Genomic DNA, 12380 nt, shown 5'->3' with positions numbered 1-12380 from the left:
AGCGAGCTCCATCCTCACGCACGCGCGCACCTAACCCTAGCGAGCGAGCGCGGCAGCGGGCACCCCTCCACTCCTCATTCTTCGCTCCTCCTCCTAGGTATGCCGCCTCAGCGCCTCTCCGGCGAGGGAATTCCGGCTAGCTGGTGGTGGACTGGCGGTGGTGAGACGAGACGAGACGAAGCGGAGACGAAGGCCAAAAAAATCTAATTAAAAGAGCGGCGAAATGCTGTATTACTATATTATTTATTGGACTAAGTGGAAACGCGATACAGAAGGTGCGGGGCCTATATATACCGCTCCCGCTGTGGTCCCCACCGCGGTAGGCTCACCCGCGGCGCACCCCACCGCGGCGCCGGATAGCTCCTTCGCCATTCCGTTCGTGCCGAACGGCACATGTACCCGGGCCAGGGGCCCCACGTGTCAGTGAGTTGGCGTCGGTGTCAGACGTCGGGACCCACGTGGCTGCGCGTCGGCCCGGGTGGGAAGCGGCGTTTGGACGGGGACGGAATTATTTCGCAGAGGGGTGGGGGCTTGGCGCGGTGAGGTGACGCGGAGGTCACGTTCTCCGATTGTCTGGTGTGGGACAGGATAACGCTCACCAGTACGAGTTGTGTGGGGGTCGATCGGGACTGGACCGCTGGAGTTGCTGCCGCCGAACCACCGGGGATTTCGACGGCTCTTGCTGTTAGGTTGGCACGTTTATGCTGGTACCACCTTCCGTGTTCGAAGAACTCTGCTTCCAAAAACACTGGGAAAATTCAGTTTAGTGAGGAGTAGTATATTTGAAATCACGTCTCCAAACAAAATAAACTAGCTACTATTAGCATTTTCAAACAAGCCTAAAAATGCAACATTGATTGTTATTGATTGCCTTGAAAATTACGCTGTTCCTATTTACATTTTCAATACATTAAAGATAACAGATATAGGAAAAATAATTAAAATGATTATTTTTCGCATCTAATATGGGCAAATCATTTGATTCACGGCAAAAAAAATGTGACACACACCTAAATCACAGCATCCGACTCCGTGAACGCCCATAGACGTCTGAGGTACTTTAAAACTGGCGAAAGAATCCCAGGTTCTGGGTTCTTTCGCCCTAGGTGAAACACTCGCGTTAATCCTAGGGATCAAACCCAGGTGGACTAGCTGGCCACCGCCAAGGCCAACCATCGAGCCAAGGGCTCGTTCTCGACAGCACTTTATGTTAGGTTGGCATGTTTGTACCCGTAGCAACTTCCATATTTCTTTTTCATTCAAACATTTTGATTCCTTCAAATTTAAACGTTTAACACATCAACCAAACATGCACATAGTTTTTAATAAGTTGCATGAACAAAAGCCTTTAACCAAGGCATGTACATATCACATGTTGCCGGCATGTGCATCGTCCCCTTCTCCTTTGGCATTCTTGTTGTCCCCTCCTCCTTCGGCGTGTGTACCCTCCCCCCCCCCAAAGGCCCTGGAACGTACATCGTATACCAAAATTCTCGATCCAACATAATGAACAGATTCTACTCGGTTATGTGTTCACTTATCGCATGATAATCTTGAACTTTGAACCTATGGGCCTCCATCTCTTCCCGACATCATGCGCTCTCTTGCATTTTTTCAAAAAGGGGAGCAAGCCCTAGCCTCTGCATCAAGCGATGCACACAGACATATTATTATTTATTCAACAAAATTCTGACAAGAACATAAATCAAACAATCTGAAGCCACCACCCACACCTACAAACTCGACAATGGGGAATGCCCTCACACCCCACCATCTAGAGCCGAGGTCACCGTCGATCCGCGCACATGACATACCAGGAGGAAACACCTGGTGCAATAGAGTCAAAGCATACACCACCTACACATACTTTAGAAGCTGCCGCCACCGCCATCGTACCCCTTACCCATCTTCAGGAAAGAGATCCACATCATCCTTGCGAGGCTAGTCAGCCGTCGACATTGTAAGTGCATATTACAATGAACTATCACCGAAGTCTAAAACACAAGCTTGAGCTATGAAACCGTCTAGTTTACAACCCTGAACTTTGAAAACCGGACAAAAGACAACCCTCTGATGGTTTTTGACTGTCAACCATCTAGTCAGCGTCCAGTCAACCACATGTCATACAACCTAGCCATGTTTGGTCAAATTTTGGCCAAAAAAAAAGTTTCCAGGAAAATTTGAAAATATTCTCAAAAAACTACATAACCATTATATTCAATCTGGGGAAGTTTCAACAAATGTTGCCAGGTAGAAAAAAATTGAAGCTAAAATTCATATTCGGATCCATTTTTCGTCAAATTTTGACCAAAAAAAAGTTTCCAAAAAACTTTTATAAAGAACTCAAAAACCCAAACAACCTTTATATTCAATATAGGAAAGCTTTAACAATTTTTGCCAAGTAGAAAGACAACTAGAGCAAAAATTAAATTCAGATCCATCTTTGGTCAAATGTTGGCAAAAAATAAGTTTCCATAAAAATTCAAACAAAATCTGAAAAATCCACATAATCTTTATATACAATCTGGAAAGTTTCAAAAAATGCCAAGTAGAAAAAAATTAGAATGAAAATTCGGAAGCATGGTGACATGGCGCAGACTAGATGCTGACTAGACGGTCAATAGTTAAAACCGGTCAACATTAGTGAAAAATCACCATGGGGTTGTCTTTTGTCCGGTTTTCAAAGTTTAGGGTTGTTAATTAGACAGTTTCGTAGTTTAGGGTTGTGTTTTAGACTTCGGTGATAGTTCGAGGTTGGAATATGGACTTATCTCTTCTTCAAAAGACAATTTTAGAAGAAAAAATACTAATATCTACAATATCAAATTTGTATCATTAGATCCATCACGAAATGTATTTTCATATTTTATTTATTTTGTATCATAGATATCAATATTTTATTCTATAATCTTGGTCAAAGATACACAAGTTTGATATCGGTACACCTTATATTCTGGAATAGAGGGAGTATAGTCTTTGCTGATAGACTCTTCTAGAGGGGTTGGTGGTGCTCGTCGCTCAAAGAAGCAGGAGATGGTGATGGCAAGGGAAAGTTAATTCGCTAGGACCATGTTGGTAAGGGTTCTCAGACTGCTCCTCCAGCTTGTGCTCACAGAAATGTCACTCGCTAGGCAATCATTAAGGCATCAAATAGTGGTGATGATGAAGAAGAGCAGTTTGTGCGCAATCATGCTCAAACTCAGAATGATGATGAGATCGAGGAGGAAGAAGAGCAAGATGATAGTGAGTTCCTCTATCTATTAATGATCTAAACAAGCTTGGGAAGTCTGAGTACCGGCGAGTTCATGAGGAGGATCCCTATGCATGTAGTCATGATGAGGGTGTAGACTCAGAGTTCCATAATGAGTTTCAACAACACGCTTTTGAGGAAAGTCTGAAGGTGAAGAAACATAAAATAGCTCCGCACCGTAGCTTGGACATTGAGTACATTCGCAACACTTGTCTATTTCTCAGGGTGTATGATGTTTTGGGCAAGATGGACTTGCTTTGCTTTCTGTAGCTCAATAAGGCGTTCAATGAGGATCTCACTTCAGTTCTATGCCACCGTGTATTTTGACAGGAGCTCTGACCGTTCATTTGTGTGGCGCTTAGGTGGTGCTACTTTGAGAGATCCTATGTCTGACCTCACTGCTATCACAGGGTATAGGTTCTTCTCTCAACCTCAGGAAGGGTACGGTCTTTCAGCAGAGTCGTCATAAGAAGGCGCTTGATTTTGCTTACAAGGCAATGACCCCTATTACTAATGTTAGTATGATTCGTGGGGTGTTGCCCAAATGTGACGCTCTTTGTTAGATCTTCCTGAACTCCCTGGCCCCCGAGATACGCTCTTTTGATGAGTTTTGAGGAACTAATATTGATCCACTGTTTATGCACATGAGGAGAAGAAGGTTGATATTCTCGATTCATATTGGATAGATGAGCACTTGTGTGTTTGATAAGAAGTTAGCTATTTTTGCACCTTTCATTCAGGCTCTCATTGAGTCAAAGATTGTTGACTGAGAGAATCTCCTATGCAAGTTCCCCATTTCTTTGCCTGCCAGGTACATCAACTACAAGCCTCGGGTGCATACTGATCTGCTTCATTTGGTGGGCTTCCCAAGCCTAAGAAGGCGTCTGCTTCAACTACTGCTATAGAGATTGGTGGTTCCTCCTCTCGAGGTTCCACTATACAGGATCCTACTAGGTTTACATGTATCATTGCTTCCTCGTCTTCCTTCAGTAAGAAGGAGAAGAACATGGTTTTTTGTGGTTTCAACTATTTGTTCAAGACGTGTCAATCCAATGCCAAGCGTCATGTCAGGGACATCAATAGCAACAAGAAGATGTGGTGAGAGGAGAAGGTAGCTAGGAAACATGAAACAAGAGTGGCGGAGCCCAAGGGGCGTGAGGATGTTGATAGTGTTACCCCGACCTACCCCAACCTATGCCTTGGCTACATTCCAGAGGAGGAGAAGGAGGCTGCCAGTGCCCCTCTTTGAGTTTACCCATGCCTCACACATATATATTGCTCTCACAACACCTCTAGTTTGTAATCCATGGCACCGCTGTATCTATATTCTTGTTTGCACAAACTAGCATGTGCAACTTGCTCATTTCTTTTGTATTCTTCTTGTTACACTTGGCTATTGATATAGGGGAGCAACCTTGGTTGTGTGATATGATTTCATAGCATATTTAAAATATGCACTCATCAGGGGGGCTTCCAAGGTTAACAGCGTATGGCATATAGTATTAACTCTATTATATCCTTTTGCCACGTCCAAATCGTATTGTCATCAATTCCCCAAAAGGGGGAGACTGAAAGTGCAATTATCACCCCATTACAATTTTTGTGTTGATCACAATACGATTTGTGAGAACTAATGTCGATTGTCAAGTTTATCTCAGGGCATTGGCTTCACTATTTGGTCTACGGACTTCAGTAACCCCATTGATACAAAAAGGGGAAAAGGTGGTGTTCTTCGTGGCTTAATAACCCACTATAGGGGATCGTTGTAGCCTTTTTGATAAATATGAGTGTCGAACATGATGTCTACTACACAACTTGTTCTCGTAGTCTCGTATTGGGCCTCCAAGCGTAGAGTTTTGTAGGACAATAGCAAATTTCCCTCAAGTGGGTGGCCAAAGGTTTATCAATCCATGGGAGGCGTAGGATGAAGATGGTCTCTCTCAGACAATCATGCAACCAGATAATAAAAAGTCTCTTGTGTCCCAACACACCAAATACAATGGTAATTGTATAGGTAAACTAGTTCGGTGAAGAGATGGTGATACAAGTGTAGTAATGATAGTAGATATTGATTTTTGTAATAGGAATAATAAAAAATAGCAAGGTAGCAATTGATAAAACGGAGCACAAACGATATTACAATGCTTCAAAATGAGGCCTAGGGTCCGTGCTTTCGCTAGTGCAATCTCTCAACAATGCTAATCTAATTGGATCATATAACCATCCCTCAACGTGTGATGAAGAATCACTCCAAAGTTCTTATCTAGCGGAGAACATAAGAAGAAATTGTGTGTAGGGTATGAAACCACCTTAAAGTTATTCTTTTCGATCGATCTATTCAAGAGTTCATACTAAAATAACGCAAAGTTATTCTTTCCGTTCAATCTATCCAAGAGTTCATACTAAAATAACACCATATGATACGCATCAACCAACTCTAATGTCACCTAGATACTCCAATGTCACCACACGTATCCATGAGTTAATTATACGATATGCATCAAACAATTTCAGATTCATAATACTCGATCCAACACAGAGAACCTCAAAGAGTGCCCCAAGATTTCTACCGGAGAACCAAAGACGAGAACGTGCATCAACCCCTATGCATATATTACCCCAATGTCACCTCAGGAATTCGCAAGTTGAGTGCCAAAACACATATCAAGTGAATCAATATGATACCCCAATGTCACCATGGGTATGTTGGAAATATGCCCTAGAGGCAATAATAAAAGGATTATTATTATATTTCCTTGTTCATGATAATTGTCTTTATTCATGCTATAATTGTATTATCCGGAAATCGTAATACACGTGTGAATACACAGACCATAATATGTCCCTAGTAAGCCTCTAGTTGACTAGCTCGTTGATCAACAGATAGTCATGGTTTCCTGACTATGGACATTAGATGTCGTTGATAACAGGATCACATCATTAGGAGAATGATGTGATGGACAAGACCCAATCCTAAGCATAGCACAAGACCGTGTAGTTCGTTTTGCTAGAGCTTTTCCAATGTCAAGTATCTTTTCCTTAGACCATGAGATCGTGTAACTCCCGGATACTGTAGGAGTGCTTTGGGTGTACCAAACGTCACAACGTAACTGGGTGACTATAAAGGTGCACTACAGGTATCTCCGAAAGTGTCTGTTGGGTTGACACGGATCGAGACTGGGATTTGTCACTCCGTATTACGGAGAGGTATCACTGGGCCCACTCGGTAGTGCATCATCATAATGAGCTCAAAGTGACCAAGTGTCTGTTCACGGGATCATGCATTACGGTACGAGTAAAGTGACTTGCCGGTAACGAGACTGAACGAGGTATTGGGATACCGACGATCGAGTCTCGGGCAAGTAACATACCGTCTGACAAAGGGAATAGTATACCGGATTGCTTGAATCCTCGAAATCGTGGTTCATCTGATGAGATCATCGAGGAGTATGTGGGAGCCAACATGGGTATCCAGATCCCGCTGTTGGTTATTGACCGGAGAGCCGTCTCGGTCATGTCTACATGTCTCCCGAACCCGTAGGGTCTACACACTTAAGGTTCGGTGACGCTAGGGTTGTATGAATATGAGTATGCAGCAAACCGAATGTTGTTCGGAGTCCCGGATGAGATCCCGGACGTCACGAGGAGTTTCGGAATGGTCCGGAGGTAAAGAATTATATATAGGAAGTGTTGTTTCGGCCATCGGGGAAGTTTCGGGGTCACCCGGTATTGTACCGGGACCACCGGAAGGGTCCCGGGGGTCCACTGGGTTGGGCCACCTATCCCGGAGGGCCCCGTGGGCTGAAGTGGGAGGGGAACCAGCCCCTAGTGGGCTGGTGCGCCCCACTTGGGCCCCCCTGCGCCTAGGGTTGGAAACCCTAGGTGAGGGGCGCACCACTTGCCTTGGGGGGCACTCCACCCCCCCCCTGGCCGCCGCCCCCTCGGGAGATTGCATCTCCCAGGGCCGGCGCCCCCCCTGGGGGCCTATATAAAGGAGGGCAGGGGGGAGGGCAGCCGCACCCTGTGTCTTGGCGCCTCCCTCCCCTACTACACCTCGTCCTCCTCCCACAGCAGCTTGGCGAAGCCCTGCCGGAGTTCTGCTGCATCCACCACCATGCCGTCGTGCTGCTGGATCTTCATCAACCTCTCCTTCCCCCTTCCTGGATCAAGACGGAGGAGACGTCACACTGACCGTACGTGTGTTGAACGCGGAGGTGCCGTCCGTTCGGCGCTAGGATCTCTGGTGACAGGATCACGACGAGAACGACTATTTCAACCCCGTTCTTTTGAACGCTTCCGCTCGCGATCTACAAAGTGGTATGTAGATGCATCTCTCCTTTCACTCGTTGCTTAGATGAACTCATAGATGGATCTTGGTGAAACCGTAGGAAAATTTTTATTTTCTGCAACGTTCCCCAACAGTGGCATCATGAGCTAGGTCTATGCATAGTTCTCTATTGCACGAGTAGAACACAATTTTGTTGTGGGCGTAGATCTTGTCAACTTGCTTGCCGCTACTAGTCTTTTCTTGCTTCAGTGGTATTGTGGGATGAAGTGGCCCGGACCGACCTTACACGTACACTTACGTGAGACAGGTTCCACCGACTGACATGCACTAGTTGCATAAGGTGGCTAGCGGGTGTCTGTCTCTCCTACTTTAATTGGAGCGGATTCGATGAAAAGGGTCCTTATGAAGGGTAAATAGAAGTTGACAAAATCACGTTGTGGTTATTCGTAGGTAAGAAAACGTTCTTGCTAGAACCCAATTGCAGCCACGTAAAGGATGCAACAACAATTAGAGGACGTCTAACTTGTTTTTGCAGCAATTGTCATGTGATGTGATATGGCCAGAAGTTGTGATGAATGATGAATGATATATTGTGATGTATGAGATCATGTTCTTGTAATAGGAATCACGACTTGCATGTCGATGAGTATGACAACCGGCAGGAGCCATAGGAGTTGTCTTTATTTTTTGTATGACCTGCGTGTCATTGAAGAACGCCATGTAAATTACTTTACTTTATTGCTAAACGCGTTAGCCGTAGAAGTAGAAGTAGTCGTTGGCGTGACAACTTCATGAAGACACAATGATGGAGATCATGATGATGGAGATCATGGTGTCATGCCGGTGACGAAGATGATCATGGAGCCCCGAATATGGAGATCGAAGGAGCTATATGATATTGGCCATATCATGTCACTACTATATAATTGCATGTGATGTTTATTATGTTTTATGCATCTTGTTTACTTAGAACGACGGTAGTAAATAAGATGATCCCTTATAATAATTTCAAGAAAGTGTTCCCCCTAACTGTGCACCGTTGCTAAAGTTCATCGTTTCGAAGCACCACATGATGATCGGGTGTGATAGATCCTTACATTCACATACAACGGGTGTAAGACAGATTTACACATGCAGAACACTTAGGGTTAACTTGACGAGCCTAGCATGTACAGACATGGCCTCAGAATACAAGAGACCAAAAGGTCGAACATGAGTCGTATGGAAGATACGATCAACATGGAGATGTTCACCGATGATGACTAGTCCGTCTCACGTGATGATCGGACACGACCTAGTCAACTCGGATCGTGTAACACTTAGATGACTAGAGAGATGTCAAATCTGAGTGGGAGTTCATTCAATAATTTGATTAGATGAACTTAATTATCATGAACTTATTCTAAAACTTTTGCAAAATATGTCTTGTAGATCAAATGGCCAATGCTCATGTCAACATGAACTTCAACGCGTTCCTAGAGAAAACCAAGCTGAAAGATGATGGCAGCAACTATTCGGACTGGGTCTGGAACCTGAGGTTCATCCTCATAGCAGCCAAGAAAGCATATGTCCTAGATGAACCGCTAGGTGAAGCACCCATCCTAGAGAACCAAGACGTTATGAACGTTTGGCAGTCACGTGCTGATGATTACTCCCTCGTTCAGTGCGGCATGCTTTACAGCTTAGAACTGGGGCTCCAAAAGCGTTTTGAGAAACACGAAGCATATGAGATGTTCGAGGAGCTGAAAATGGTTTTTCAAGCTCATGCCCGGGTCGAGAGATATGAAGTCTCCGACAAGTTCTATAGTTGTAAGATGGAGGAAAACAGTTCTGTCAGTGAGCACATACTCAAAATGTCTGGGTTGCACAACCGCCTGTCTCAGCTGGAGATCAACCTCCCGGACGAGGCGGTCATTGATAGAATCCTTCAGTCGCTCCCACCGAGCTACAAGAGCTTTGTGTTGAACTACAATATGCAGGGGATGGTGAAGACCATTCCTGAGGTATTTTCAATGCTGAAGTCAGGAGAGGTTGAAATCAAGAAAGAACATCAAGTGTTGATGGTCAATAAGACCACTAAGTTCAAGAAGGGCAAGGGTAAGAAGAACTTCAAGAAGGACGGTAAAGATGTTGCCGCGCCCGGTAAGCCAGTTGCCGGGAAGAAGTCAAAGAATGGACCCAAGCCTGAGACTTGGTGCTTTTATTGCAAGGGGAAGGGTCACTGGAAGCGGAACTGCCCCAAATACTTAGCGGACAAGAAGGCCGGCAACACTAAAGGTATATTTGATATACATGTAATTGATGTGTACCTTACCAGTACTCGTAGTAACTCCTGGGTATTTGATACCGGTGCCGTTGCTCATATTTGTAACTCACAGCAGGAGCTGCGAAATAAGCGGAGACTGGCGAAGGACGAGGTGATGATGCGCGTTGGGAATGGTTCCAAGGTCGATGTGATCGCCGTCGGCACGCTACCTCTACATTTACCCACGAGATTAGTTATGAACCTCAATAATTGTTATTTAGTGCCAAGTTTGAGCATGAACATTGTATCTGGATCTCGTTTAATATGAGATGGCTACTCATTTAAATCCGAGAATAATGGTTGTTCTATTTATATGAGAGATATGTTTTATGGTCATGCCCCGATGGTCAATGGTTTATTCTTAATGAATCTCAAACGTAATGTTACACATATTCATAGCGTGAATACCAAAAGATGTAAAGTTGATAACAATAGTCCCACATACTTGTGGCACTGCAGCCTTGGTCACATTGGTGTCAAGCGCATGAAGAAGCTCCATGCCGATGGACTTTTAGAGTCTCTCGATTATGAATCATTTGACACAGCGAACCATGCCTCATGGGCAAAATGACCAAGACTCCGTTCTCCGGAACAATGGAGCGAGCAACCAACTTATTGGAAATCATACATACCGATGTGTGTGGTCCAATGAGCGTTAAGGCTCGCGGAGGATATCGTTATGTTCTCACTCTCACTGATGACTTGAGTAGATATGGGTATGTCTACTTGATGAAACACAAGTCTGAGACCTTTGAAAAGTTCAAGGAATTTTAGAATGAGGTAGAGAATCAACGTGACCGAAAGATAAAGTTCCTACGATCAGATCGTGGAGGAGAATACTTAAGTCACGAATTTGGTACACACTTAAGGAAATGTGGAATCGTTTCACAACTCACGCCGCCTGGAACACCTCAGCGTAATGGTGTGTCCGAATGTCGTAATCGCACTCTATTGGATGTGGTGCGATCTATGATGTCTCTTACCGATTTACCACTATCATTTTGGGGATACGCTCTAGAGATAGCTACATTCACTTTAAATAGGGCACCATCTAAATCCGTTGAGACGACACCGTATGAATTATGGTTTGGGAAGAAACCTAAGCTGTCGTTTCTAAAAGTTTGGGGATGCGATGCTTATGTCAAGAAATTACAACCTGAAAAGCTCGAACCCAAGTCGGAAAAATGCGTCTTCATAGGATACCCTAAGGAAACCATTGGGTATACCTTCTACTTAAGATCCGAGGGCAAGACCTTTGATGCCAAGAACGGATCCTTTCTGGAAAAAGAGTTTCTCTCGAAAGAAGTAAGTGGGAGGAAAGTAGAACTCGATGAAGTACTACCTCTTGAACCGGAAAGTGGTACAGCTCAGGAAAATGTTCCTGTGGTGCCTACACCAACTGGAGAGGAAATTAATGATGATGATCAAGGTACTTTGGATCAAGTTGCTACAGAACCTCGTAGGTCCACAAGGACACGTTCCACACCAGAGTGGTATGGCAACCCTGTCCTGGAAATCATGTTGTTAGACAACGGTGAACCTTCGAACTATGAAGAAGCGATCGCGAGCCCAGATTCCAACAAATGGCTTGAAGCCATGCAATCCGAGATAGAATCCATGTATGAAAACAAAGTATGGACTTTGACTGACTTGCCCGATGATCGATGAGCGATAGAAAACAAATGGATCTTTAAGAAGAAGACGGGCGCGGATGGTAATATTACCATCTATAAAGCTCGACTTGTCGCTAAGGGTTATCGACAAGTTCAAGGGGTTGACTATGATGAGACATTCTCTCCCGTAGTGAAGCTGAAGTCCGTCCGAATCATGTTAGCAATTGCCGCATACTATGATTATGAGATATGGCAGATGGACGTCAAAACGGCATTCCTTAATGGGCATCTTAAGGAAGAACTGTATATGATGCAGCCGGAGGGTTTTGTCGATCCTGAGAATGCTAACAAAGTATGCAAGCTCCAACGATCCATTTATGGGCTGGTGCAAGCATCTCGGAGTTGGAACATTCGCTTTGATGAGATGATCAAAGCGTTTGGGTTTATGCAGACTTATGGAGAAGCCTGCGTTTACAAGAAAGTGAGTGGGAGCTCTGTAGCATTTCTCATATTATATGTAGATGACATACTTTTGATGGGAAATGTTATAGAACTTTTGGACATCATTAAGGCCTACTTGAATAAGTGTTTTTCAATGAAGGACCTTGGAGAAGCTGCTTACATATTAGGCATCAAGATCTATAGGGATAGATCGAGACGCCTCATAGGTCTTTCACAAAGCACATACCTTGATAAGATTTTGAAGAAGTTCAAAATGGATCAGTCCAAGAAAGGGTTCTTGCATGTACTGCAAGGTGTGAGATTGAGCTCGGCTCAATGCCCGACCACGGCAGAAGATAAAGAGATGAGTGTCATCCCCTATGCTTCAGCCATAGGATCTATTATGTATGCCATGCTGTGTACCAGACCTGATGTAAACCTTGCCGGAAGTTTGGTAGGAAGGTACCAAAGTAATCCCGGCAA

This window comes from Triticum dicoccoides, chromosome 2B (genome assembly GCF_002162155.2).
Source record: "Triticum dicoccoides isolate Atlit2015 ecotype Zavitan chromosome 2B, WEW_v2.0, whole genome shotgun sequence".
NCBI classification, from domain to species: domain Eukaryota; kingdom Viridiplantae; phylum Streptophyta; class Magnoliopsida; order Poales; family Poaceae; genus Triticum; species Triticum dicoccoides.
Note: the sequence above shows the minus strand (reverse complement) of the source record.